This window comes from Sciurus vulgaris, assembly GCF_902686455.1.
Source record: "Sciurus vulgaris genome assembly, chromosome: 5".
NCBI classification, from domain to species: Eukaryota; Metazoa; Chordata; class Mammalia; order Rodentia; family Sciuridae; genus Sciurus; species Sciurus vulgaris.
Window position 1 is genome coordinate 23,703,077 of NC_136465.1, and position 27,594 is coordinate 23,730,670.

The 27,594-nt window shown below is 41.1% G+C and overlaps 1 protein-coding gene and 1 long non-coding RNA gene across 3 annotated transcripts in view; both read right to left on the reverse strand.

Annotated features, from left to right (window-relative positions):
• The window catches only part of SH3RF1 (SH3 domain containing ring finger 1), a 157,066-nt gene that overhangs the window by 109,877 nt on the left and 19,595 nt on the right, over positions 1 to 27,594 (reverse strand). The window lies entirely within an intron of this gene.
• On the reverse strand, positions 6,441 to 22,972 carry LOC306662826. The gene is made up of 3 exons (XR_013764272.1): positions 14,423 to 22,972; positions 9,888 to 14,297; positions 6,441 to 9,856 (listed from the first exon to the last, which is right to left on the reverse strand). It is a non-coding gene; the product is annotated as an uncharacterized lncRNA (long non-coding RNA).

A 27,594-nucleotide genomic window follows, 5' to 3' on the forward strand; every position in this document is an offset into this window, starting at 1 on the left:
TACGGCCTGGCTGTCCTCCTGGGGCCACGAGGGCTCACCCACCTGGAGCCCTTCGTGAGGTTCAAGGCCTGCAATATCCCCTCCACCTTCCCAGGCATCCTCCCATGGACATCAGTCCTCCAACACGCAGACCTTCTCTAAGGTGACGCAGGCCACGCAGCCCCCGCATGAGTCAAGGTGCTACACTCGGCACTTATGGAGCAGGACGGAATGATTACTAAGCACGGCCCAGCAGGGAAGAGTGTGGCACAGACAATAAGAAACACAGGTCAATTCTGAGGGCTTGGCAAGATCTGGGAAGGTGGCATGAGGAAGTGACCGCTAAAAGGGTCCTAAAAGAGTGGGGAGCGGGGGGGATGGGAAGGCAGATCCAGGGTACTCCAGACAGGTGAGGAAGAGGAAGACAGCCTGATGGGAGGCAGGCAAGGGTGAGACGGCAGCTTCTCACTTAGTGAAGGTCCCCAGAACATGAGGGTCACGTGCACCGTTCTGGATGCTGCGGATCCACTGTGAACAAGACAGCCAGCTACTGCCCCTCGTGGAGAAATGGAAAACAGATCGATGCATGAATACAGAAGTTAACCTCAGGTTGTGATAAGTACAAAGAAGAAAAATAAAGCAGCTTAAGGCACAGCAAGTGCAGAGGGGTTTCTATAAGCACAGCCAGTGGAAGGGTGGTACGTGAACAGAGATCTGGATCAAGTGGGGGAAGTGATCCACAGAGAGGGATGTGGTCAGCATAGGCAAAGGCCCTGCGGCAGAACAGTCTACTATGTTCTAAGAACAACTACAAAGCCAGTGTAGCAGAAGTGCAAATGTCCCCAGTTAAAGGCATCCCGGTACGTGATAAAATGGCCTCGTTTCCATCTGGCATCATGGACAGTAATACTGTCCTTGTAACAGAGAAGCCACCACTGATTTCTAAATACTCATGGTGATAGGAATGGGACAAGATTTCCTACTGAGACAGATCCTGTATGGTCCTGATGTCGTAAACAGTTGACATGATTTTGTTGTGAGTTGAAGAGGGGAAGCCACTAGACAGCTGTCAACAGGAAATGGCATATTGTCTATTTCTGCAGAGCCACAATCTAATCTTTATTTTTGAATGATATCTGTCTATGGAAAGCTGACTCTAAGAGGCAGAAGAAGCTTCAGGGTGACCAGATATAAGGGGACTACTGTAACCCAGGAGATGATGGCAGTTCGGACTGGGTTACAGCGGAGGTGTTAAGAAGCAGCATGACTAGGGATATTTTGAAGATGGGGCCATGGAGATTTGCCTAAGGTGCAGAATTAATATTGTCAAAATGGCCATACTCCCCAAAGCCCTGTACAGATTTAATGCAATTCCTATTAAGGTTCCAGTGATGTTCTTCATAGAAATACAAAAAGCAGTCATGAAATTCATTTGGAAAAATAAGAGGCCCAGAATAGCCAAAGCAATCCTCAGCAAGAAAAGTGAAGCAGGCGGCATCACAATACCAGACCTTCAACTTTACTACAGAGCCACAGTAACAAAAACAGCATGGTATTGGCACCAAACGGACATGTAGCCCAATGGTACAGAATACAAGACACAGAGACAAATTCACATAAATACAGTTTTCTCATACAAGACAAAGGCGCCAAAAACATACATTGGAGAAAAGATAGCCTCTTCAACAAATGGTGCCAGGACAACGGGAAATCCATATGCAGCAGAATGAAATTAGACCCCTATCTCTCGCCAGGCACAAAACTTGATTCAAAGTGGATCAAGTGTCGCTGGCTCTTTGCAGTACAAAATCCGTGGATATCTGTCACCACCTGCAGCAACAACTTGCACGGGTCTTATGGGTGGTGGAGTAGAAACTGAGGCACTTCTATCTTTCTCTTTAGTGCACTGCTTTCTTGCTTGTTTATAGAGGATAGAGGAAATGAGGTTTACTTGCTTTGAGAGGAGAGAGAGAGAGACTTTGAGAGGACAGGCTTTGCTTAGAGCAAGAGAGACTTGCTACGCCTCACTTAAGGTCTGCTGATTCCTTACTGGTGCGTCCTGCATCCTGTGAACTAAGGGTACATCCTGTCAACTAAGGGTACGTCTACCTAAGGTGTTTTAGTGATGCGTCTCAGTTCTCTGCTCTGCGATCTGCCTTCCGCCGCTGCCCCTACTCGCTGCTGCCAAGCGTGTGTGGCGCTGTCTCGCTCCGCCTACGCTTATATCACCTCCAGGAGGCGGAGAGCAGGGCCACGCCTCTTACGCAAAGATCAGGCACAATTAGGAGCGCTTGAGAACACATGCGCATACATGGTGTGTGTGGACCATAAAATCACCTGAGTGTGCTTATGTCAATTAACCTCCTCGCTGCCGATGTGATCAACATGGCACAGCCCCCAACAATAAGAACTTAGGCATTAGACCAGAGACCCTGTACCTAGTAGAAGAAAAAGTAGGCCCAAATCTCCATCACGTAGTCTTAGGAACCAACTTCTCAACAAGACTCTTAAGTGCAAGAAGTAAAATCAAGAATCAATAAATGGGATGTTATCGAACTAAAAAGCTTCTTCACATCAAAGGAAACAATCAACAACATGACAAGAGAGTCTCCAGATTGGGAGAAAATCTTTGCCACCTGCACCGCAGACAGAGCATTAATCTCCAGGACATACAGAGCACTCAAAAAACTTAACACCAAAAACGCAAATAACCCAATCAATAAATGGGCTTACAAACTAAATAGACACTTCACAGAAGAATACAATCGGTCAACAAATATATGAAAAAATGTTCGACATCACTATTAATTAGAGAAATGCAAATTAAAACTACACTGAAATTTCATCTTACTTCACTCAGAAAGGATATTAGAGAACACAAGCAATAATAAGTATTGGCGAGGATATGGGGTAAAAAAGCATACTCATATATTGCTGGTGAGACTCTGGAAAGCATTATGAAGAATCCTCAGAAAACTTGGAATGGAACCACCATTTTGACCCAGTTAACCCAACCCTCGGCATATACCCAAAGGACTTAAAATCAGCATACTACAGTGACATGGCCACATCAATGTTCATATCAGGTCAATTCACAATAGCTAAGCTATGGGACCAACCTTGGTGCCCTTCATCAGATGAATGGATAAAGAAAATGCAGTATATATACACTATGGAATATTACTCAGCCATAAAGAAGAATGAAATTATAGCATTTGCCAGTAAATTGATGTAAATGGAGACCACTATGCTGAGTGAAATAAGTCAATTCCAAAAAACCAAAGGCCAAATGTTCTCTCTGATATGTGGATGCTGACTCACAATGGTATGGGGGTAGGGAGGAGTCACCAGATTTGACAGGGTGGAATATGGGAAGGGAGGAGGTATGGGAAGGGGAAAGACAGTAGAATGAATCAGACGTAACTTTCCTGTGTTCATATATGAATACTCGACCAGGGTAACTCCACATCATGCACAACCACAAGAATGGGAAGTTATACTCCATATAGGTATGACATGTCGAAATACATTCTACTATCACGTATAATTCTTTTAAAAAAATTTTTTTAAAGATTTGCTAAGGTGGCTTCACTGATTTGGAGAAGAGGATGGAGGCGTAGTCAAAGATGAGGCTGGAATGGGTGACTGGAACCAGATTACGGAGGGCCTGGAGAGCTGGCCCAGGAGACGGCAATCGGGATCTGTAGGTGATAGGGTACCAAAGAAGGGCTTTGTGCCTTAAGCAGTGATCCAACAGCAGCTGGAAAAGAGGAGAGAACAAAAGAGGGAGACCAGCTCAGGTGACCACAACCCTGTAGGTCAGGGAGCGATGCTCTGCAGTGACGAATTCAGGTGGCATCACAAATACGAGCTCGGTGATGGCTAAGGACCATGGCTAAGGACCAGGTGGCCCTGAGGTACAACCCTGAGCAGCACAGGGAAGACGGAGCCACCAACACAGCCAGGCATCATGGGAGGAGAAGAGGATGTGGGAAGAAAGGTAGCATGACCAGCTTCAGACACGCTGGGCGTGAGTGCCAGCCAACCTCACGGGCAGCAAGGTCAGCTGAACGTGCAGGACTGGTGTCCACTTGCAGGTGAGGGCTGGAGATGGGTGTGTGCAGTCATCAGCAAGGGGGTGAGCACTAAAGTCAGGAGACTGAAACAGGATCGCCACCAGAGAGGAGGCTGGGCTGAGAAAACCAGGGATGAAACCGTGGGGACAGGAGGAAGAGGTCAATTCAAGAATCACAAGGAGAGCAAGGTCAAGTGCACAGATGCAAAGCAGGTAAAGACAGAGAAGAAGTGGATGGATTTCCTAAGAGGGACCTGGCAACTATCAAGAGAGCCACTCTCTTCAAGACAGGAAGGTGCTCTCGCAGAGTGTTAAGGGAAGTGAGCCAGGCCCAGGAAATGTGGATGCGGGGTTATGTTTTCAAGGTTGGGTTATAAAGGAAAGAGAGAAAAGGGGTGGTAGCTTGAGGAAGTTAAGGCAGGGCAGTGTGTGTGTGTGTGTGTAAAGAATTAACTATTCACATGGGGAGCTTAAAGTATCCAGTGGAAAGGGACAGCCTGAAATTGCAGGATGATCCAACCCACTAAGGATCAGGAAAAGGAGAAGGGCAGAGACATTACCCTTGGAAAGAAGGGATTCCTCATCCTCTGGCAGACACAGGAGTACGGTCAGGCCTGTGACCTCAGTGGCTGCCAGGTTACTGAGAGCACCCTCTGACAGAACATAACAGAGGAGACAAGAAATAAAGCTACAGAGAGCAGCATGCCCCTAACCATCACTGTGAGGGGAAACAGTTTTCTGACTAATGCCATTATTCCAGTTACTATCGTGACATTAGAACAACCAAATGTTGTGACTCACAATTTGCCTCTTTTGTTTAGTGCACTTCACATGAATGAAAGAGGTAGGTGGTTAATGCCCTTGGTAAGTGAATGAAGAAGCACCTTCCAGATAATGCAACTCATACTATATATAAGAGGGTGTATTTTGTTTCCGAAATTAATTTAAACTCCCACTTGGTTTGTCTTTCGCAATTGCTTGACATTTACAATTCAGTTTCGAATTCGTAAATCAGGAGGATTCTCCTTTCCACTGTAATCTTATCTATGTATCATAACACCACCATTACAGAGCAGTAAAAGGCAGAACATAAACAATGCCATAAGAAAGAAAAATCTGGTGAAACTTGCCTTAAAAAAAAAAAAAAAAAAAAAGAGGGAATCTGGGAGTGTAGCTCAGTGGGAGAGCTTAGCACATACAAGACCCTGGGTTCAATCTCCAGCATGTGGAGAGAGAGAGAGAGAGAGACAGAGACAGAGACAGAGAGATAGAAAGAATATGTGAACTAAGCGAACTAAGCGATTAATGAGATGATCCATCAAAGCCCAGGCTAACCTCAATTTAACCACCCAATACTCCCACAAAAAGGGAGATAGAGAAAAGGCACACACCAGCAGTACACGTATTTAGGTCAGTAGTTTTTTAAATAATTGGCCACAATGAACCATCAATTTTATAAGAGACTACTACAGATAATGAAAACCTATCTTTCTAAATCTATTTTATATAGTCTGCCAAAATTATCAATGAAGCCAAAGTCTTATAATAACTGTGACTAGGTGATAAATTGAATGAGTTAACTAGCATTAGTCACCCCTAATTCTAAATCTAGGTTGTACTATCTCAATTACCAGACTGCTTTTAAAAAACACACTGGGGGAGAGGGGGGGAATCCAGAGTTTCATTAATTCCCATTAGAAAACAATAGTAATAACAGAAAAGAATAGAAATCATTACATTGTAACATCAATAAGCTATTTCAAAAAAACTCAGTTGATTAAACACTAAAAAGATTTGAAATGACAAATGAAAAACAAAGAGCTATTCCCTATTTCACATATTTGAAAAATGGTCCTCCTGAATAAACTGTCTTGTCACCAGATATTTCATCTTTCACTGATAGGTATATGGCAAAATGATTCATGGATACCATCGGTAGACTACAAAAATATGTGGTTTTCATAACAGGTGTTAGGTGTCGAGTTGGAATTTATGCTTTACAACTTGTAATGGAGCCACAGCAACATGGTTCTTCTTAAATCTGAATTATTTTATATTCTGAAACAACATTTGGCAGGGGTGGCCAGGTCCCTGGGTGTTCCATAACATCCATGCATTATTTATTTTACTATACCACCATATTGAGCTATAATTTACTCTGTGGGCCTTTCTCCACCAGTGAACTGGAAACAATTTGTGAGTACAGAGACACAGTATCCCCAGCCACAGAACCGTGCCCACCGGAAGCAACCCCAGCACTCTGAAGAGGGACGCCAAAATGCCATGGGATAGGGGCAGTGGAATTTCTCACAGGGAAATGTACCATCCTTGGACATGTGAGCAGAACGCACTGCATTCCAAAATGCTTCAATTCAGGAAATTCAAAAAAAGTCATGATAATGAATGAAGGGAATGCTACCAATCATGAAGCCAGGATGTGATTCTGAATCCCAAACACCTGATCTGAACTATATTAAAAATTTTACTTCCTATGAAAGTAATACTTTTCTCTCTGCCTTTATTCGAGTAGCTATTTTACTATTCCGTGTTTTGTTACCAGGAGCAATAAGTAGATCACTACTGAATATATATTCTTAATGTATACTTTCAGTAGGAATTAAAAATCCATAGTAGAAAATATTTGCTACAGGGCTGGGGACGTAGCCCAGTGGTGGATCACTTGCCTAGTGTGCCTGAAGTCCTGGGTTCCATCCCCAGCACCTCAGAAGTATATGTGATGGAGGGATAGATGGATGGATAGACAGATCAGACAGATGGGCTACGAAGTGGGGTAGTCTGAAAACATGGTAGTCCACCTAAGCAGGTTTCAGAATACACGTGCATTTGTTTCCTACAGCACCTGTAATAAATCAGCACAAACTTCATGTCTCAAGACAACACAAATTTATTGTCTTACCCTCTTCGAGGTCAGAAATCTGAATGGGTGCCTCTGGGCTAACTCCCGGGTACTGGCAGGGCTGCATTCCTTTCTGGAGGCTCCTGGGAAGAATCCATTCTCTTGCCTTTCCAGCTTCTCGAGGCTGCCTGCACTCCCTGGCTGGCGGTCCCTCCCACCATCAACAGCAGCTATGTCCTCGTCACAAGACCACTCTGACCTACTCCTGCCTCATCCTTCTACTTCTGAAAGCGCCTTTGATTCCACTGACTCAGTGGGTTTACCAGGACCCTCTCCTCACCAAGGTCACCAACTGGCAGCCTTCATTCCACCCGCCACCCAATTCCACTTTGCCTTGTTGCCACACATCCACAGGCCCTGAGATTAGAAAATGGACAGCTTCGGGAGGAGGGTAACGAGCATTATTCTGCCTGCCACAATACACAATCATGTCAGCACACACACCAAATTTTATTTTTTCAGACACACAGGTAACATCTCCACACAAGAGACCTTGAGATTTCCCTACTCCAGTTCCTGAACTCCAGACTCATTCTGCTGAACACTTCTACAAATGTCTCCTATAATTTTGTAGTGTTAAAATTGTTTTTTTTTTAAAAAGATCTCTTTTAAAAAAAATCTAAGTGGTTCCAAGAATGTAAATCAGAAAATAGTTAAACCTGATTTTAAAAACAAACAAAAAAACTAGCAGCAGCCCCACCAAGAAAGCTCCTTTGAATTTATAGACAGCTGGCATCAACTCTAATCATGTCCCGGGGAGTTCTGTGCATGGCTGCTGTCCATAATCATAATGCCTCAGCTACAGGCAGTGGATGCACAGCTATCCTTTTTTTTAAGTTAATGTTACTTCCTCTCAGAAGTGTGAGTTTCCCCAGAAAGTCTAGAGGTCTCCATTGAGTGAATCAAAGATAGCGGAACTCTTGTCTCACATATCACCACTCTCCAATAACAATCAATCGTGACATTTTAATTCCAAACTCAGTTGTAAGAAAATGGAGCCGTCTTCATGATTTTCCTTCCTTTTTTATTTGAATTTAATTAAAAATACTTCTAATGCTCTAATGATCATAGAAATAATTTTCTGTATCTTCAAAACAGCAATCACAATATTATTTGCTCTATATGACTTTTTAATATCCAAAGTGTTTATGAGAACACTTAGAAATATGAATTGGTGTGCTTCAAAAACAAAAACTATCCTAAGGTCATATACATTTGGGAAAGGATGCATACCATGCCCCAACTTTAAGAGGATCACAATACACACAAGTTGGTACAAGCCCTAAAGCACTGAAGCCTCTAACTTGGTTTGACATCTCTGTTTCCTAACACCTTTGTACATGTTCTGGGCTGAGGCAGGAAAGTGAGAAGGGAGCAGGAATATACGATACAACTCCACAGAGTATTATTATTATTACTCATATAAGTGGTACATAGCTTACTCCACAATTTTGAACACAGCCAACCCCAGAGTACAGGGGATATACAGAAAAGCATTTGCAAATATCAAGGTTGAATCAATGCCAGATTGCAAATATGATTAAAATTTACTTGAAACAACTCAAATGTGAAAAGGTTCTATTGTCTCTATCATTTTTATATAGACGAAACATTTAAAAAACAATGCTTACTTAATTCAATAAGATGTTCAACAGTGCAAGTCTATACAAACTGCATTATGTTTTTAAATAATTCAAATGTATCTCACTGGAAATAACGGCATCAAATAGAACCATGGATGATCCATGTTCTATTCATAAGCACCAGACAATGAATTTTTAAAATTTTTCATTTATTTATTTGGTGCTGAGGATTGAACCCAGGGACACTTAACCAATGAGTCACATTCCCAGTCATTTTTATTTTTTATTTTGAGACAAGGTCTCCCCCTAAGTTGCTTAGGGCCTTGCTAAATTGCTAAGGCTGGCCTTGAACTTGCAATCCTCCTACCTCAGCCTCCCAAATTGCTAAATAGACTGATTTTTAAAGAGCATCTCAAGGGATTTTCTTCATTTATTAAATAATTTAAAATAATATTCAAATAAAAGAAACTAAGGTAATTTTAAAGGGATAGGAAATCTTTTAAATGACTTTCCCTCTGTTTTTCCATAAAATTCTGGAAATATTTCCATCAAAATCAAAAATTTTATCTTTAACCTAAAAAGATTAAGTATCAACTATTCAAATATTACTGACTCCCTCTTTTAAAAATTTCTATAAAAACTGGATCTACTTCTTGAAGTTTATAATCATCAAGTATAAATGCCTTAGGATCAACAGGATGATTATTATTTCAAATGTTATTCATAAATAAAAAGAAAAATAAATTTCTCCTATTCCCAAGACTCTAAATAACTAACATTTAGTTTTACACAAAGCTGCTGCAGTTTAATTACTTCTCCAAAATAACCAAATTACCCACCACTGTTCCTCCCAACTCACCTCACCCATCAACTCCTTTTTCTACTTCCACCTGAACTGTCTCACTATTATATAAAGTGACTTATTCACTTTATATATTCATCAAAACCTACTAGATACCAAGCACTTTTTGTCTGTAGACATTCAAATATATCTAGGTATGAGGTGATCCTGATCTAGGAGGAGATGGCGGCAGGAGGGATATTCAACAGTTTTCAAAACTCTTGAAGGAAAATATATCTAAGACACAGTATTAGTGAAAAGGAAGGTCTGCCTGTGTCCACTGTAGGGAGAGAGTGCCAGGTCAGGGAGCTGGCCAGGTGAGCAGGCACTCCAAGGGGGGACAGTCGCAGGAAGGCAGGTCCCAGGACCTGGCTTAGAGTAGCCCTCCCTGGACAGCCAGCACCCACCAGTTAGGACCTGCAAGGTGAGACAGGGTCTCACTCTCAACAGGCTCCTTAGACCTTGCTAAATTTTCTGGACTTTATTCTGCACTCAATAGAAGACTTCGAAGGAACAAAAGGGGGAGTTAAACATTTAGATCCGCATTTGGTAAAGATGCTGGAGTAACGTGGAAGTAAAAACTAGAAATGCACAGAGCAAGTCGGAGAGCATCCTGATTCCCACAGCGCTTCAAAATCACCTCACGCTTCCAAAACTTCGGGGACAGGACTCCCACAGAGATTGGGAAACGGAGTTCTGACATGATTAAGAGACCTGCCCGAGGCCACATCATAATGAAGAAAAGACTGAAATGAAATGTCCTCTTGAATCCAGGTAGTCTCAATCCACTGGTCCTCTCTTCCCAGTCCCTTGAAGTTAAAAATCAAGGGCAAACTAGGGTCATATCACATTCCAGATAGTATTTTAGTTGGGGCAAACGAACTGAGGTTGACTAGTGAATATTTTCTGATTGCAACAGCAAAAAACACACACGGCCGATAAATAAAATGGAATGGTGCCGTCAATTTTGATAAATGGTGCATTACTCCTGAAAATCGGCTGCTACAAGGTATTTTTCATCACCTCTCTTCAGCAATGTACTTCAAAGCCACAAATAAATTCATGCCAGTCAAACAATTAAGCAAGACTTTGGTTTAATCCCTAAACTCTGAACACAGACTCTACTAACCTGTCAATCAGTGGTGTAAAGTGTCTGGCTATAAATATTAAGCCTTTATATTTGACATATTATAATGAACTTTGATTTACTCAAAGCTGAAAATGCAGTGTTCTGGTTAATTTAATATGCTGCTTATCTGGAAATTAACACGTAGTATGAATAACATAAAAGAACTACTTTTTTTTTTTTAAAGAACTCGAATAAAAGAATTTACAACTAAAAATCATACTGAATATCCTTTTTTGTTGTTTTTCTTTTTAGATATACACGACAGGAGAGTGACCATTCTTATCCCTGGTCTTCATTTGAACAGACAATGACAACTAATATTTATTGAAAGCTTATCATGGGATAGGTACTTTTCTAAGCATTTTTATATCTATTAATTCACTTCATTATATTTAATTTCATCTAACACAACAATAAATAAGAATTCTTGTAAGTCTCATGAGAAACAAATCAAGTTATTTTAGATGGTTTTTATTATTTGGCTTCCAGAAAATTGAAAGTTATATTTCACCACAATAATTCATTGACTGATTTTCTTCCTAGACTCCAGATAATGAGCAGCTTCATCAGTAAAGCAGCTCCCACTACCCTATTATTGCATAGAACCATTATTCTTTCCTGCTTGTCAGCTCTGCCCTTACAAGCTGACATTTCATTAAGAGAAATAATTGAAAATCTAGCTTTCAGGTAAATCCGAGGGTCTTCCTTCCCCTACCATTTCTCTATTTTTACCCCTGCCCCAGAGCAGCTATAAAATAGCTTCTGTCCCTATTACCATCTGCTTCTCTGTCCTGTATTCTGAGATACCCTGCAACTGCCATTCAGATTCTCTGTGTTCCTTAAAGCTGCAAAGTACTCCTGGCTTGCTGTTGTGGTTTTTCCTTTTCTACCTCAGTCTGTGAACTCTGGGAAAAGCATCCAAATTACACCAACAGTGGATCTCCACTGGAGAAAATTTTGCTCACACCCTGGGAACAAGAGGCAATGCCAAATTTCTGACTGCCCCAACTGTGACAATTAATCAGGGGATTAAGGAAGAGTGTGCTACTGGCATCTCATGAGTGGACAACTGAAGATGTAGCTAAATGTCCTACAATGCCCAGGAGTGACTTCCACCCAAATTATCAGGTCCATAATGTCAACAATGCAAGACTAAGAAACCCTGATCTAGAATATGATCTCAGACCAAGTATCAAATCACCCAGTTATCACTGGTTGCAAATTAAAATTGAACTCTTCAAATGCACTGCCCTGGCAGCCTAAGCACATTTATTTATTTATCTATCTATCTATCTATCTATCTATTTATTTATTTTAGTTCTTTATTTCTTTTTTTAAATTTCAAAATTCTTCTTAGATATATATGATAGTAGCATGTATTTTGACATACATACGTGGAGTATAACTTCCCATCCTTATGGTTGAACGTGATGTGGAGTTACACTGGTTGTATATTCATAAATGAATACCGGAAAGTGTTTTGTCCTGCAGTTTAGCTATTGTGAATTGAGTGACTATAAACATTAATGTGGCTGCATCACTACAGTATGTCTCATTGTAGTTTTAATTTGCCTTTCTCTAATTACTAGTGATGTTGAACATTTTTACATGTTTGTTGACCACTCATATTTCTTCTTCTGTGAAGTGTCTAAGGACATTTTGGTGAAGAAGTTTCATTATACCAGAAGAGTAAAAACCTAACAGCTGTTTTCATGGGTGAGGACCAACACACTTCTAACACTGGACTTGTCATTTAATAGACGTTGTTATGTCTCTCACAGTGCAGCTTGCTATAAAGAATTGCCTGAGCAGAGCACAGTGGAGCACACCTGTAATCCCAGCTGCTCAGGAGGTTGAGGCAGGAGGATCACAAGTTCCAGGTCAACCTTAGCAACTTAGCGAGACCCTGTCTCAAATTTTTTTTTTTTTTTTTTTTTTTTTGTACCAGGGAGATTGAACCCAAGAGCATTAACCACTGAGCCACACACCCAGCCCTTTTTATTTTGAAACAGGGTCTCACCAAGTTGCTTAGAGCCTTGCTTCGAACCTGCAATCCCCCTGCCTCAGCTTCGCAAACACCTGGGATTACAAGCATGCACCAGCACACTGTTTTGAATTTTTTCTTAAGGACTAGGGAACTGGAGGGGTGGGGTGTGGATGCAGCTCAGTGGTAAAGTACTTGCCTAAGAGGCATGAGGCCCCGGGTTCAATCCATAGCACAGAGATGGGGGAATATAAGGGATGGGGGTGGGACAACACAAATAAGGGCTGGAAAGGCACTCAATAGTAGAACATCCCTAAGTTAATTCCCAGGATCAAGAAAAAAGAATTGCTAGTCAATGCTTGCAAACAGCTTCGTACCAGTGTCAATAGTTTAATGCTATGATATTTGCAACAGGAAATCTCCCTGCATTTGGCACTCTAAGGAATCTTCCCATTAAAAGCAATTCAAAGTAAATTGAGTTCTGTCTAGATCAGGGTTTCTCAATGTTAGTACTGAGTGCTGGCATCTGAGACCCATGATTCTTTGCCTGGGCAGCCGACTGTCCTGTGCACTGTCCCATGCATAGCATCTCTGGACTCTACACCTTGATGCCAGCAGCATCCTTCCTTCCCCATCATGACAATATGTATCCATTTCACCAATATATTCCTCAGGGGCAAGACCACTCCCATAGCCCCATTGAGAACTACTGTTCCAGAGTCTTTTAAAAATTAACTTCTAATTTAAGTTTTCGACATCTAGATTTTGATACACTGGGTTTGCCAGGTACACATGTACTGAATAACTAAATCAATAAGTTATTTATATGGATATTCTTAAAACAGGATTCTATCTATAATCCTACTGTGCAAAAAAAAAAGAACCCTAATTGAAATGTTAAACAATAAACAGTACTCCAGCATTATGTTAATCACAGGGATATCCTTACAGATCAATATCGTCAAACTTTTTGTTTATAGTTAAGTTTTTAAAGATATCATTTACTCTGTGATGTGACAAAATTCATAATAAAAAATAGTAGTTCACATTTATTCAATGTTTACTATATACTGTGATTTAAGTAGGGTCACCCTCACAAATACTATTTTTAAAACTCCTTTCGATAACATAATAACTCAGTAAGAGAGGTCCCATTTAAACATGAGGCAGGTGAAGCACATAGAAGAGAAGTAACTTACCCAGTCCCACAGGTAATCCATGACACAGCCGACATTTTGACCCAAGCAGCCTAACTCAGAGTCCGTGTTTTGGGGGCTGGGGATGTAGCTCAGCAGTCCAGCGCTTGCCTAGCACACAATGAAGCCCTGGGTTCAATCTCCAATTGGAGGGTCTGGGGGGAACCTCCATAGTCTTACCTGTTAAGTTACACTGTTTCTCATATAATAATGTCACATTAATGTTACAAATTCACATAGTAAGCACATTGGGGAAATTAATTTCTTTTTTAAACTTATTTACTTTTTAGTTGTCAATGGATCTTTCATTTCATTTATTTATATTCATTTATTTATTTATCAGACCCAGGGCCTCACCCATGCCAGGCAAGCGCTCTACCACTGACCCACAACTCCAGCCCAGATTACTTAATTTCTTTCAATAACATTTCTTCTGCATCCAAAGTGCCAAGATTGTTCCTGATAATAAACTGCATTTACATACAGTTACAGCCACAGGCACGGCTTCTGTAGCCCAGCTGCCTAGACTCCAGTTTCAGCTCTACCACAAACATGATTCTCTTCTCTCCACAAGACAGGCCTGGACTTTCCACCTCCTTTTTTTTTTTTTTTTTTTTTTTTTTTTTTTTTTTTTTTTTGCAGTGCTGGGGATTGAACCCAGGGCCTTGTGCTTGCAAGGCAAGCACTCTACCAACTGAGCTATATCCCCAGCCCTCACCTCCTTTAGGTAGAATTATGGCCTAGCAAGCTGTTTTGGACAAGATGACATGAGAAGTAAATATGACACTTCCAGGTGGCGACTTTAAGCCCGAGCTCAACCTACAGTTCCCTTCCTGGAAGCAGGCACTAAGGTGGAGCCTGTCAGCCTGGGTCTCTGAGTGATTATGACAGTGACAATGAGCAGGCTCCCACCAGACAGGAATCCCAGGTAAGAAATAAGCCTTTGCTGTATTATACCTCTCAAATTTCAGGGTTGTTGGCTGCTGTACCATAACTTAGACTATTGTGAGTCATGCCTTGACTTACTAGTTATATAACCAAGTCAGTTAACTTCTCTGTGTCTGTTTCTTCATCTGTAAAATGGAGATAATGATAACTATCTCACAGTGAGAATTAAGTAAGTTAATGTACACAAAGCACCCAGAACATGGCCTGGCACGCAGGAAGAACCCACTCTTAATCCTAGATATTCTTACACAAGCTAAAGCATAGGTATTACACTCAGATCATGGGTCTCTAAATTTGAGGAATGGATATATAAATACATGTATTGCATCTATACTGTCTTTTTATTCTAATAATAAAATGATAAATATGCAGACTCAAATGCTAACATTTACTTAACTGATTAGCATAACAGACTGACAAAACCAAGAATTAGCCCCCACTACATAGTGACATAAGGGAGACCCAAAAACTAGAAGGCAGAGGCGAGATGACTGCATTTAACTGACTTAACTTTTGCTTTTACCTCATCCCCTTCCGGCAATGCATACATCAATAAGCACAGACATACACACGTGCGCACACACACACGCACATGCACACACTCCCTTCTCAATGAATAGGTTTAATTTGCCAGTCAACTAGAAAAAGATTCGACAGAAGGAGCCAAGAATGTAGTGCCAACTGGCTGTGTGACCTGCACAGTAATGTCTGCTGATAAGCCAGCCCCTGACATCTACCAACTGGAGACACAGTAGGCAGGAAAGGAGGGCTACCTCGAGGAAAGCCAACCTGGAACATTCTAGACACAGAGCAAAGTGACTGGATTAGGAAGCATGCTCAGAATCAGGGAACACTTTAAAGGGTCTCACCTTCCAAAGGTGGTCTTTACCCAGTGCTTTCTTATTTATTTGGGAAGAATTAAAACTGATTTTGAAAGGGGAAATGGTTGTGCATGCCCATTAGGTAACTGGTCAACCACCAGCCTGTGAGGCACACAAGTATCTGATGTCATTTTTAGACATAATTTTGGTGGGAAAAAGAAACAGATTTTCTTTAAACATGAAGAGATAAGCTATATTTACACATTAAGAAAATATCCTATCCTATTAAAAAATAAACTGTTCAGAGAGCTGCCATCGAAAAATATGTGAGTTTTTTTTTCTTTTGTGGTACTAGGGATTGAACCCCGTATGGTCTACCACTAAGCTGCATCCCCAGTCCTTTTTATTTTTTATTTTGAGATAGCATCTCACTAGTTGCTTAGGGCCTGCTAACTTGTTGATGCTGGCCTCAAAAAAAGTGATCCTTCTTAGAAAAAATTTGAGGCAGTCCTGCCTCAGCCTCCCAGGAACTTGAGATTACAGGTGTGCATCACCATGCCCGGCTGTATGTGAGATTCTGTGTAGTTTTAAATGTTCATTCAATCACAAGACTCTGAATGTGGCTCCTATAAAGGAATGACATCTCCAGCTGGGTCACATGTAGAGTAATGAAACTGCAATGAGTTAAAGAGAATTTTAAAAATATTTTAAGGGCTGGAGATATAGCTCAGTTGGTAGAGTGCTCGCCTTGCAAGCATCAAGGCCCTGGGTTCAATCCCCAGCACCGGGAAAACACACACACACACACACACACACACACACACACACACACACGACAACAACAACATTTTAAGGAAGGTTCCCCAAGACCAAACCATTCAGTGAGAAGCTACAAGATATTAAAGACATCCATGTATTACCTGATAAGGAATTAGTATTAAGACGCAGAGAGAGTACACCCTACACTACAGCATTAAAGTGGAAACAAAAAATGAGCTTTTTGTGGGCTGGGGCTGTAGCTCAGTGGTAGAGTGCTTGCCTTACATGTGCAAGGCACTGGGTTCGTTCCTCAGCACCACATAAAAATAAATAAATATAGATACTATGACCATCTTCGACTAAAAAAAAATGGGGTTTTTTTTGTTTTTATTTTTGTTTTAAATGAGCTTCCTAAAGACCTACAGGTTCAGTTTTAGCAAGAACCCTGGGCTTGGTCAGTTTGGGGAGAGTCCCCCACCATTGGTATCTCCTCTTGGTAATTTTCTATCCCCTGATCCCCTCTGTCTGGTCTTAGGCTATTAATACCCAGTGGTCTTTGCTATCTTCAGAGTTGAGTCCAATCTTTCTTCCCTACTGCCAAAGTCTTCAGTAAAATCTTCCTTACCATTTTAACAAGGGTCAGATCATTTTTCCGTTAACATCTTGGAGCATGATCAGAATTAGTGGCGGTCAAGCCCAGCCTGCGCTGGTAAAGCTCAGCTGGGGGAGGAGGAAGAGAGCCTCCAGGTGCCATGGGCTTGGAAGGGTGTGGAGAACCCTTACAGTGGCCAAGTGAAGTGTCGCCTCACACGCCATCAGGGAAAAGAATACAGAGCTGCCAGATACTATGCTGCCCTCCCAGTTCACCAACGCCTGCCTGCTGTGCTGAACATCCAGCACATTCTCACCCATCCGGAAAGACACCTGTGAAGTGGGCGGGGCTGAGGATGACAAGCTCTTGTCTATCATTCCCTGCCGCTGAATTCAGCCTAACTCAGCCGACCACATTGTCAGGGTTCACTGCTCCACAGCACCTAACTGCTAAACAGAAGTCCCCACAGACGGAGGCTCCTGAATGTTCGCGTCCACCCTGGAAACACTTTTCCTATGAGAAACTTTTCATCATTAGCATCTTCCTCTATTTTCTCCACCTAGGGGCCCTGCCTCCCATCACTTCAAAAGCAGCATCTGCAGTGCCTTTATCCTTTTTCTTTCTTGTTGATTTTAAGACAATCTACTTAACAATTTCAGGCATAAAATTTGACAGGTAAATAACTTCAAAGGTAATGTTGTTCCTCCTTTGCCCTTTCCCAGTCTCAAGGTGTGGTGTCAGTCCTCTGTGCACTCACAAAAAGGATGGCCTGACTGCTCAGCACTGTCCTCGGCAGATTCCTAAATACACTGGAAGATACCAGACACATGTGGCTCCTTTAAGTAACACTTCATCTCTTTTTCTTATTTACCTCCCTCTTCAACTTGGAATTTTTGCCATTTCGCAACCATATGTGGGCGGATGTTTCTGCCAAGACTGTGCCAATGAAACTGGTTATAAATCTACCTACTTTGTATAAGGGAATATTATTTTAGCACTGCCTATCTCTATTAAAACAAGAGGGATATGCTGAAGGCCGGGTGGCCAAGTGAATGCACAAAAAAGGTGATAATGAGAGGCTAATGAAGTGAATTCTGAATCATAAGCGCTGTTCAGAAAACAAAAAGACATCTGTGAACTAGTTACCGCTATTCAGCCCACATGTTATTTGTCGCTACGAAAATAACTGTTCAAAGTTAACTTTTATCAAAGATTTCTCTGAAAAAAAAAATTAAGAGTCTACAGTTTCAAATGTTTAACCATTTCACCTTCAGCAATACCCAGCTCATTTGCAAACATTTCTATGTTAATGAAAATGAGTTCATTATTTTAAAGAATACTCAGAATAACTGCAATTAAATGTTGTTATGGTTTGGATGTGAGGTGTCCCCCAAAAGCTCATGTGTGAGACAGTTCAAGAAGGTTCAAAGGAGAAATGGTTGGGTTGTAAAAGTCTTAACCCAATCAGTGATTAATCCCGAGAGGGATTAACTGAGGGGTAACTGAAGTGGCAGGGTGTGGCTGGAGGAGGTGGGAATTGGGGCATGGCTTGGGGTATCTATTTGCATCTGTTGAATGGAGACTCCCTACTTCCTGGTCACCACAATGTGAGCAGCTTCCCTCCGCCACACTCTCCTGCCAGGGTGTTCAGCCTCACCTCCAGCCCCAAGAAATGGAGACAGTCTTCTATGGACAATGACCTCTGAAACCATGAGCCCTCAAATAAACCTTTTCTCCTCTACAGTTGTGCTGGTGGGGTCACTTAATCACAGCAACGAAAAGGCTGAATAAAACGGTGTGAAGAACAACACAAGATATTTCAAACAGAAACTTCTGAAGGCTATTGCTTAGGACAACCAAATTTCTGAAAGTCCCTTAAAACTTCCCAAGGCATTCACGATAGATCTAGTTTTACTTACTCATTGAAGAAAGTGGCTTGAGAAACTGTGTTCAACTCAGGATACTAATGTTTTTATGTGGGTTTCTTGTTTTTGTAATTGGCATATTTATTTATGGTGCACAATCTGTTTTAATGTATGAATACATCAGAGAATGATCAAGTGAGTTGACATCTCTCCATCACCTCACAGTCACGTGCCACAGGATGACATTTCAGTCAATGACAGACTGCATATACAATGGTGGTTCTCTAAGATTATGTCATCTACTAATGCCGCATTCATAGTTTGTACGAGTACACTTTCTGATATTCACACAACAAAACTGCCCAAGAATACACTGGTCCTAACCGATCCTGGTCATTAGGTAACCCATGACTGTACCATTTTGTGTGCGTGTGAAGAGAACATTAAATTTCCAAGCATATAATACATGTTTACTAACCACCCATGCTGCCCTAACCTGTTTCATTCATCACAGAGTTAACGCTACTTGCACAGGAGTCCCTCTCAGTACGGTGCTCATGTATCACCAGACCCAACTGAACATCACCCAGCACCCGCCTTACTGCTAAGATATCTTTTCAAATAGCACAAAACCTTCCTTTTCATCTAGAGCTGAAGTTTTAAACCTGCTCCGTGTTCAAGTCCAAGTGAAATGGACCCACATTTAAACATTTAAATTAATAGATGTTCTTCAATAAATGAACCCTTCAGCAGACAGGCAGTGAGCTTCACCCCCAATTCTGTATAGGATTGTTTGGTTTGATTTTGTGGGAGCAGTGTTTGGGTTCTACATTACCATGCATTAAAGTAAAAGCTCTAGGGATTGAGAAGGTCAGAAACATCGGAGCAAATTGCATGAGCTTTGGCACAGGCTCACGACTAACATCTGGGCTCCTGAACTGTATGTACCCAAGGAGACACTGAGACAGCCAATTCGTACTAGAATAGGGGCGGAGATGCATCACCCCCCAAATCCTTCTAGACTAAAAGGAGAATGGGACCGTGGGGTTAACATGAAAAATCAGAAGCACAGGCCGAGATCCTCCTGGATCACCATTTGGAAACCGTGGCTACTGAGGTACATACTACACTCTTTGGGAAGAGGAAGTTATTTTCTTCCTGTAGAATCCTTTGATGCTTGGCAAAGTCAATCTGGGTTTAACCCCTCTTAGGACCCCTCAGGGCCCTAAGTCTGTTGCCAGGTAGTTAAAAGCAGAAAGTACGGCATCAGAAACTGTTTAAAAGATATGAGATAAAGTATCAAGTCATTTGAGTTTCATTTCTATTTTATTTATGTATTTGGTACCAGGGATTGAACTCAGGGGCACTTGACCACTGAGCCACATCCCCAGCCCTGTTCTGTATTTTTTATTTAGAGACAGGGTCTCACTGAGTCGCTTAGCACCTCATTTTTGCTGAGGCTGGCTTTGAACTTGCAATCCTCCTACTCAGCTTCCCGAGTCACTGGGATAACAGGCGTAAGCCGCCTCACCCAGCATCATTTATATTTTAAATAAAATCTTAAGATTATATGAACAGGGGCTGGACTTGTAGCTCAGTGGTAGAGCACCTGCCCAACACAAGGAGGCACTGGGTTCAGCACCACATAAAAATAAATAAATCAAAGAAAGGTACTGTGGCCATCTATAAATAAAAAAATAATTTTAGGGACTGGGGAGATAGCTCAGTTGGTAGAGTGCTTGCCTCGCAAGCACAAGACCCTGGGTTCAATCCCCAGCACCACAAAAAAAACAAAAAAAATGAAAAAAAAATAATAATAATTTTTAAAAATTATATGAATGATTACATGTCAATGGATATTATAAATAGGATCTTTTGGTGGGAAAAAAGAATCCTTAACCAAATCTTTTTCTATTTCAATTTAAAATACAAGAGTATAAATTACAATGCTAAATGACTATCTTTTTCACTCTTCCTCAATGGAGAAATAGTCTGTCTAAACCCATTCCAATCATTAATCTGATGTATAATTGAATCACAAATATAAAACTACTTTTACATGAAAAAAAAAATTTCCCCACACGATTATCAAGCAACACTTTTAGGATAAAATATCTCCAAAATTACAGCCAAAGGAAAAAGAGATTTGCAACATTAAATTCATAGGCCCTAAGAGCCAAGATTTGCCCTTGTATTTTGGAAGTGTTTTTCTTTAACCATTAGTGTACACAACAGTCTCCTGGGAAACTGGCTCAAAATGAAGATTCCTGGATCCCAGCGCCAGAAAACCGGATAGAGCAGGTGTGTTGTGGGGCTGGCTGTGTGCATTTTGTCACACCTGGGGTTTCTGATGCAGGTGGTCCTCAGAAAGACTGAGAAACAGCACTGCATGGAAGAGAACTCATTCCAAGATAGCCATCCAATCTTCCAGCCCCCTCTCCCATTCCATGCTTTTTTTTTATTGTCTCATTTGACAGCTTGTAAACAATCCTTCATTGAATTACTGTATTTCAAAGAAAATCTGTGAAATGTTACTCTCACAATACTACCAAAAGGCGAGGCATAGTTGAATAAGAGAAAACTGAAAAGCTTGGGAGGAATCATTTAAAATTAGACCTGGATGGGATCTTGATCATTCTAGGCTAATTCTCTCATTACAATCTTTAAATAATATTTTGAGCATTCCCCTGACTATTAATTTTGTTATCTACATTCTCCAGTTACCTCATTCATGCTAGGAAGTGAGATGATGCCTGAAATTTAAATCAGTCCTCAACAGCCTCTTGCACTGGCTTTTCAAATAGCCTTGCTTTCAGTTTCTGTGTTTCCTATTTGAACTTTTTCAGACTCAGAATTCTTTATCAGCTGTATTTATTTCATTATTTTCTAAAAGATGACCTAAAACCTCTGGGAAATTCCCACCTAACCACAAACGTAATTTGTTGCACTGACTACAGTAAACTTATATTTTTAAGTCACAAATTCAGCTCTCTTTACTTAAATAACTGCAGACATGGCAGGGTACCCTGGAGTTGCCAAAGTCAATATGTTAAGTCTGTCTCTAGGGCAACAGACTAAAGAGTAGTAAATGAGGTTTGGAGCCGCATTCCTGTTCATTTCTGATTTAGCAACAGGCTTCTACATGCTCCCATTACGCTCTGGCCATCCCTTTGTCTGATCTCAAAATTACACGGAGTAATTTTTTTTTTTTTTTTTCTTTTTTGGTTGTTCTGTTGTTTTTTTAAGACACTCCATTCCAATTTTTCTTACTGTTCTTGCTTATAAACTTCTAATTTTCACGACCACGTCATTGTATTTGCCTGCCCCACACAAACACACAAACGTACATGCACCCCTCCACCATTTAAAATCTTTTCCATGTGAATTGAGGACTGTAAGCATTCAGCAGCTTAATTAAAAATCTGCAAACCCCTCCACACAATGGACCAGTGCTGATTCAATAAGCACTTCCTGCTGCTTTTGTAAAAGCTCTTCCCAGTTTTTTATTTTTCTAAAGCCACTACACAGATGATCCCTTTCTACCCAATCCTAGAGTTCCACAATACATCTTTTCTGTGGACTCAAGAACACATTACATCTCCAATGCAAGAGTGTCAATCAATCTAAATTCTCCTACACCATAAATTAATAATTAAATTCATCTAACTATAACTAGCATTACTTGGAGGGGATGACCACAAAATCCAGTGTCTGATTAACCAATTGTGGACAGGAATATTTAAGATACACTGATGTCTAATAAAATGACACAGACAAAATGATATTTTAAGTTGTGCATGTAGAACTGAGAAACAATGACAATCCCAAAGTACTGAATTTTTCTAAACTATCTGTTTTTTTTTTTAGGTGTTGTTACAACCAATGAATACCTTTTATACTTTAAATTGTACAATTACTTACCATTTTACTAATGAAAAACAAAAAGGGACGTACCTAAGGCTCTGTGTGAAAGTGAAAGGTAAAAAGTTTTTCTCATTTTTATTAGTGCATTATAATTACACATGATAGAATTCATTATTACATATTTGTACACACACACAAAAGAAAAGAGCTAAAATATAACAAACTAAAAATACAAGACACTTAGTTTTTGGAAAAAGTTTTGCAAAATACAAAGCTACATATTTATACTGATCACTTAATGTACGCAGGTAAACACGCAATACTAAACACACCCATATTATGTAAGCAGATATTTCATCCTAGTAATGGCATGATTGGCATCAGACATCTCCAAAAATAAAACAATTTGCTACCGTACAAACCCAAATCCTAAAGTGGCCTAGATTTTAAAAGAATTTGCTTATGTTTACATAAGAAGAGTGGTTCACTTCAGACAACGGAGGGAAAAAAATCAACTTTACCAACTTCCACAGGACAACCTCAAAGAAGGAAATAAAATGGAACTTCTTCCTCTGAACGAATCTTAGATTGATGCCTGTGTCTATGGATGAAATGTGAAGAGAAGACCCCAATGACCGTGCATACTCGTCACATCATAAGCCGAGTGACCAGTAATATACATATTCAAATGACTGCCTTAAGTCTCCAAAGTTTGTCTATACTCCACCTAAACCCACTGTATTTTGATAGCACACAGATGAAGTAAGCTTATGTTGTGATACCAGATTAGCAAAAATAGTACATTATATACAACTGCCTATGCACTTCTGTCTATGCTCAAGATCCCATTCTTGCCTACCAGGGGTAAACCACAAAATCCAGCTACAAATGTATCCATGAGAGTAAATCTCAGTTTCTGCTACAAGTAACACAGCCAGAAATATAGCAAATGCAGCTGAAAGAAAAGCAAAATCGCTGTGGTAGGTCAGTAATAAAGACTAGTCTTATAACTGCAGGATATCCTATAAAATGAAAATGTAATTCGTAAATCATTTTTAATGTACAGGAAACCAAAGGAAGGGCAATAGGGGAGTATTTGCACAAGACCACCTTCAAAAGCTTCTTCCAATAAAACCCAATCTACTGAAGAGAAAAGAGATCACATTCGTTTTTAATGAAAGGCAAGCAAAACAATCATAAACACCTGTGCCCATTCACTTGTGCAAATATGAGTTGCTTAAGTCTAAAAGAAAAACAGTTTGTCAAGAGTGCCACATTCATCTTAACCTGCAGCAACTGAAGGCTCGGTGGTTATCAAACTACTCCAGCAGCCCGAGGACACTTCACCTGGCCCCTCTGCATGGTGTGCCCGAAGACGCCTAGATTTCCTGAGAACGAGATCACTAAGACTCACTTTGAAATGCGTAACATTCAAAATAGGACTCAGCTATAGGTCACTTCAAATTGGAGCATATTTTGGAGAGAGCTAAAAAAAAAAAAAAAAAAAAAAAAAAAAAAAAAGTCCAAAATAAAACAAAGGTGGACCAGAGAATGTAAGTTTTCCCCAGCATATCTTAAAGTTCTCTAGGTATGTTGAACTGACACTATCACTGACTATCAAACTCCAGCTCCAGCTAGGAGCATATGCAGTCCTCCTAGTCTTCATTCTGTCACTTTGTTCTGAAGTGAGACACTGAAGAGGTCATGCTTAATGGCCAAAAAAGACACTGAAGAGGTCATGCTTAATGGCCAAAAAATTCACTAGGTGCCTAAAGGAGAAAGTAGAAAAGGATAGGCAGGCCTGAGGGTGTGATTATCTATTTAAGCATGCAACTGTATTTTAAACATAATTAGACTAATTGCCTCCCAATCGTAGCTGATGCATCTGCACATGCAATTAATTAGAACTGATTTTTAAAGCCCTGTTTGGAATCCTTTGTTTCCCACTCCCTACAAATCAAATTACCAAGGAACAAATTTAATTTTTCAACTTTTATTTTAAGAGAGACACAAACTTATATTAACTGGGTCTGATCCACTAATGTAAGTCATTTAACTGGCAATTATTTTATTCTGAAACTAAAAGCCCATTCAAATTTTTTCGTCTATAAAATACTTTCTGGGTAAAGATGACAACCTTATAAGACTGCTGTAGGGAAAAAAAAAAAAAAAACTACTTGAGTAATCTCATAACTGTTCATCTACAAAAGGAAGGTAGAAAGTTCCCTTTTCTAGGAAAATGAGAGAAGTACATTATTAAAATCTGCCTTTCCCCTGTTGTTTTATTATCCACTGGCTTTTCTACATTAAACAAAAAGTAGTTAAGGAATTATAAAAGGTGCTATTTTACCAGAGGAAAAAGATGTGCTGATTGGGAAAAGGGTGAGGACTGACAAGGAAGGTTCAGACAATGGGCCTGGAGAAGTGGGTAGGCAGCTGCAAGGGAGGGACAGGAGGCAAACTAAGAGTGTAAGGAGGGACAAGCACGATAGGCTTAGAGACCAACAAAGCGGGGCAGACTCGCCAGCTGAGGGATCTTCTCCCAGAGAGTATTTACAGAGTGGAAGAACTGTGCACAGCATCCTCAGCGATACCTGAGTGGAGGACCAGGTCCGAGGGAGAGTGACCAACATGTGACCATGTAAGGGGCACCTGGGAGCTGCATGAGGGCCTGGAAATGTGAGGCAAGTCGAGGGTATGAGCCGGAGCCTGGAGAGGGAGAAGACAGAGGTGCAGGCTGAGGACCGCCATAACCTGAGCCTGCGTGCAGGAGGAAGGCTGGACTCTGGAGAGGGGAACAAGGTAGTGGCACTTGACTAATAATGGTAACACATCTGGGGGAGGCACAACCTTGTGCTAGGGGCCAGAGGGAACAGTGTTCCTGTTCTGAAGACAACAAAGGAATTTGGGGCCTTGTGATCCCAGCCTGAGGAGTTTATCAGGACATTCCCGAAGATGCTGGAAACCCGAGCTGACCACAGGAATAGAAAGAGGAAAGGGGCACCACCCACATGGACAGACACCCTGCTTCCTGAGGTGGGGCTTGCAGCACTCACCTGGAAGGGTTCTGGAACCGCCTGTGGCAGGCAGCAGACCTCCTCCAGCCGGAGCTGCCATGCTCACCTCTGGTGCCCTCGGAACTGCTCAACATGGTTGGCAAATCCCCATGCTATGATTTGAATGGGTGCCTTCCAAATTTCAGGTGTTGCCAATGTGGTGATGGTATGAGGAGGCAGGGCCTTTGAGAGGTGACTAGGTTGGTGGGGGGCTCTTCCCCATGAAGGAGGTTAAGGCCCTTGCGAGAGACTTCATGTGGCAGCAGGTCAGTTTGCCCTTCCACCTTGGTCTCAGACTTCCCAGTCTCCAGAATTGTGAGAAATAAATTTCTGTTCTTTATTAATTACCCCACCTCAGGTACTGTGTTAGGGTAGCAGAAATGAACTAAGTCATCCTGTTGGAGGAAAGGGGCACCCTCTAATTCTACAGGAGAAGTAGCCCATGTACCAGGGCACGTGTAAGCACACAATCATCTGATGGTGAAAATCACAAGCATCTGTTCCCTGTGTGTGTTGGGTCACCACAGGCCACGTTAGGAAGGATCTATTTTCGGCAAACTGTGACTCCCTAAGTCAATAAGTTAGAGGAAGCATGTGCAGACTTAAGGATGCCAACTGGTCAAAGATGCACTCATGTTTACGAGTGCCTCTGCAGGGATGCTTCAGGGGATTTTATTATACATATACAACACGCGTATTAGAAAAAGGAAATTCATTTCTTACAGTCATCAGGCTCCAGACACTCAACAGAACCAACCCACAATGCAATTGTGAGATGCTGCCAAGTGGGAAGAAGCAAGGATATCTGAAGGCTAATTTGAATCCACGCTACATCATATGAGGAAAGATGCTCAAGTCACGACACAGCTGAGATTAATAGGTGCTTCCACCCACTCCTTCAACAGTTTTAGGTACAAAAAACAATGTCACTTCTCTTCCCAAGAATACCTTAAGCACAGAAGTTTGCAGAAATACATGAAAAAGTGTTCTTCTCTATGCTCTCATTATCCAGCATTCTGGGTTGCTTTTAAGAGTACACCAACGCCATCAGTTACAAAGGATTTGTATTCACTTCCAAGAGCTAAAAACAGAGATGCTGCTATAGTTTGCAATCGTGTTGCTCATCTCTCTCTCTCTCTCTCTTTTTTTTTAACCAAAAGGCTCATGGCAAGATTATTTGTTTAAATCACTCCACAATTACCTTCATAAAACAACGCAAAGTGAAATGCCAAATAAGCATACATGACACTTTAATTCACTCCCCTATGAAAACACTCAATCTAACTTAAACATCAGAATGACTAACAATCACTTTCCTACTTGCTACATTTTTTCAACATGAGGTTTGCAGAATAATTAACACCAACACACAGTAAGTAAAACTCATTCACTGATTTTATTTGTTATCTTAGCAAATTCTTACCAAGAGCAGACTATGTACCAGGCAATGTGCCAGCTGTTGGGGATACAGACAAGAACAATTTTAGTCAAAGTCCAGGCCCTCAAAGAGCTTACAGTCTACTGGGGTGGAGTAGGAAACAAATGTATAACATGATTTTAGATGGACATAAGTACCACGAAGAAAGATAAACCAGGGTAAGGCTGCAAGACTGATGAGAGTCAGGGGCTTGTTTGGAATTGGTGGTCAGAAATGACCTTCGTAAGGAAGTGACAGAAGAGAAGAGACCAAACTGAAGTAAAGGAGCAAGCCATCCTCCCAGGGAGGGCAAGGAGCAGGTGCAAAGGCCCCAGGCCTTCAAGCTTTTGGGAATGGCAAGAAAATTCTGGTGGCTGAAGCAGAGGTGGAGGAAAAGATAGGACTTAGTCGTACTGCTGCAGTCTAATGACCCATTATATAATATCGCTTTGTGTAGGAAAAGACACGTGTCACACTAACTGAGGTATAACTAGAGGGCCAGGAGTCTAAGGCCAGCCTGGCGACACAGTGAGATCCCATCTCAAAACATAAAACAAAAGACACGAGG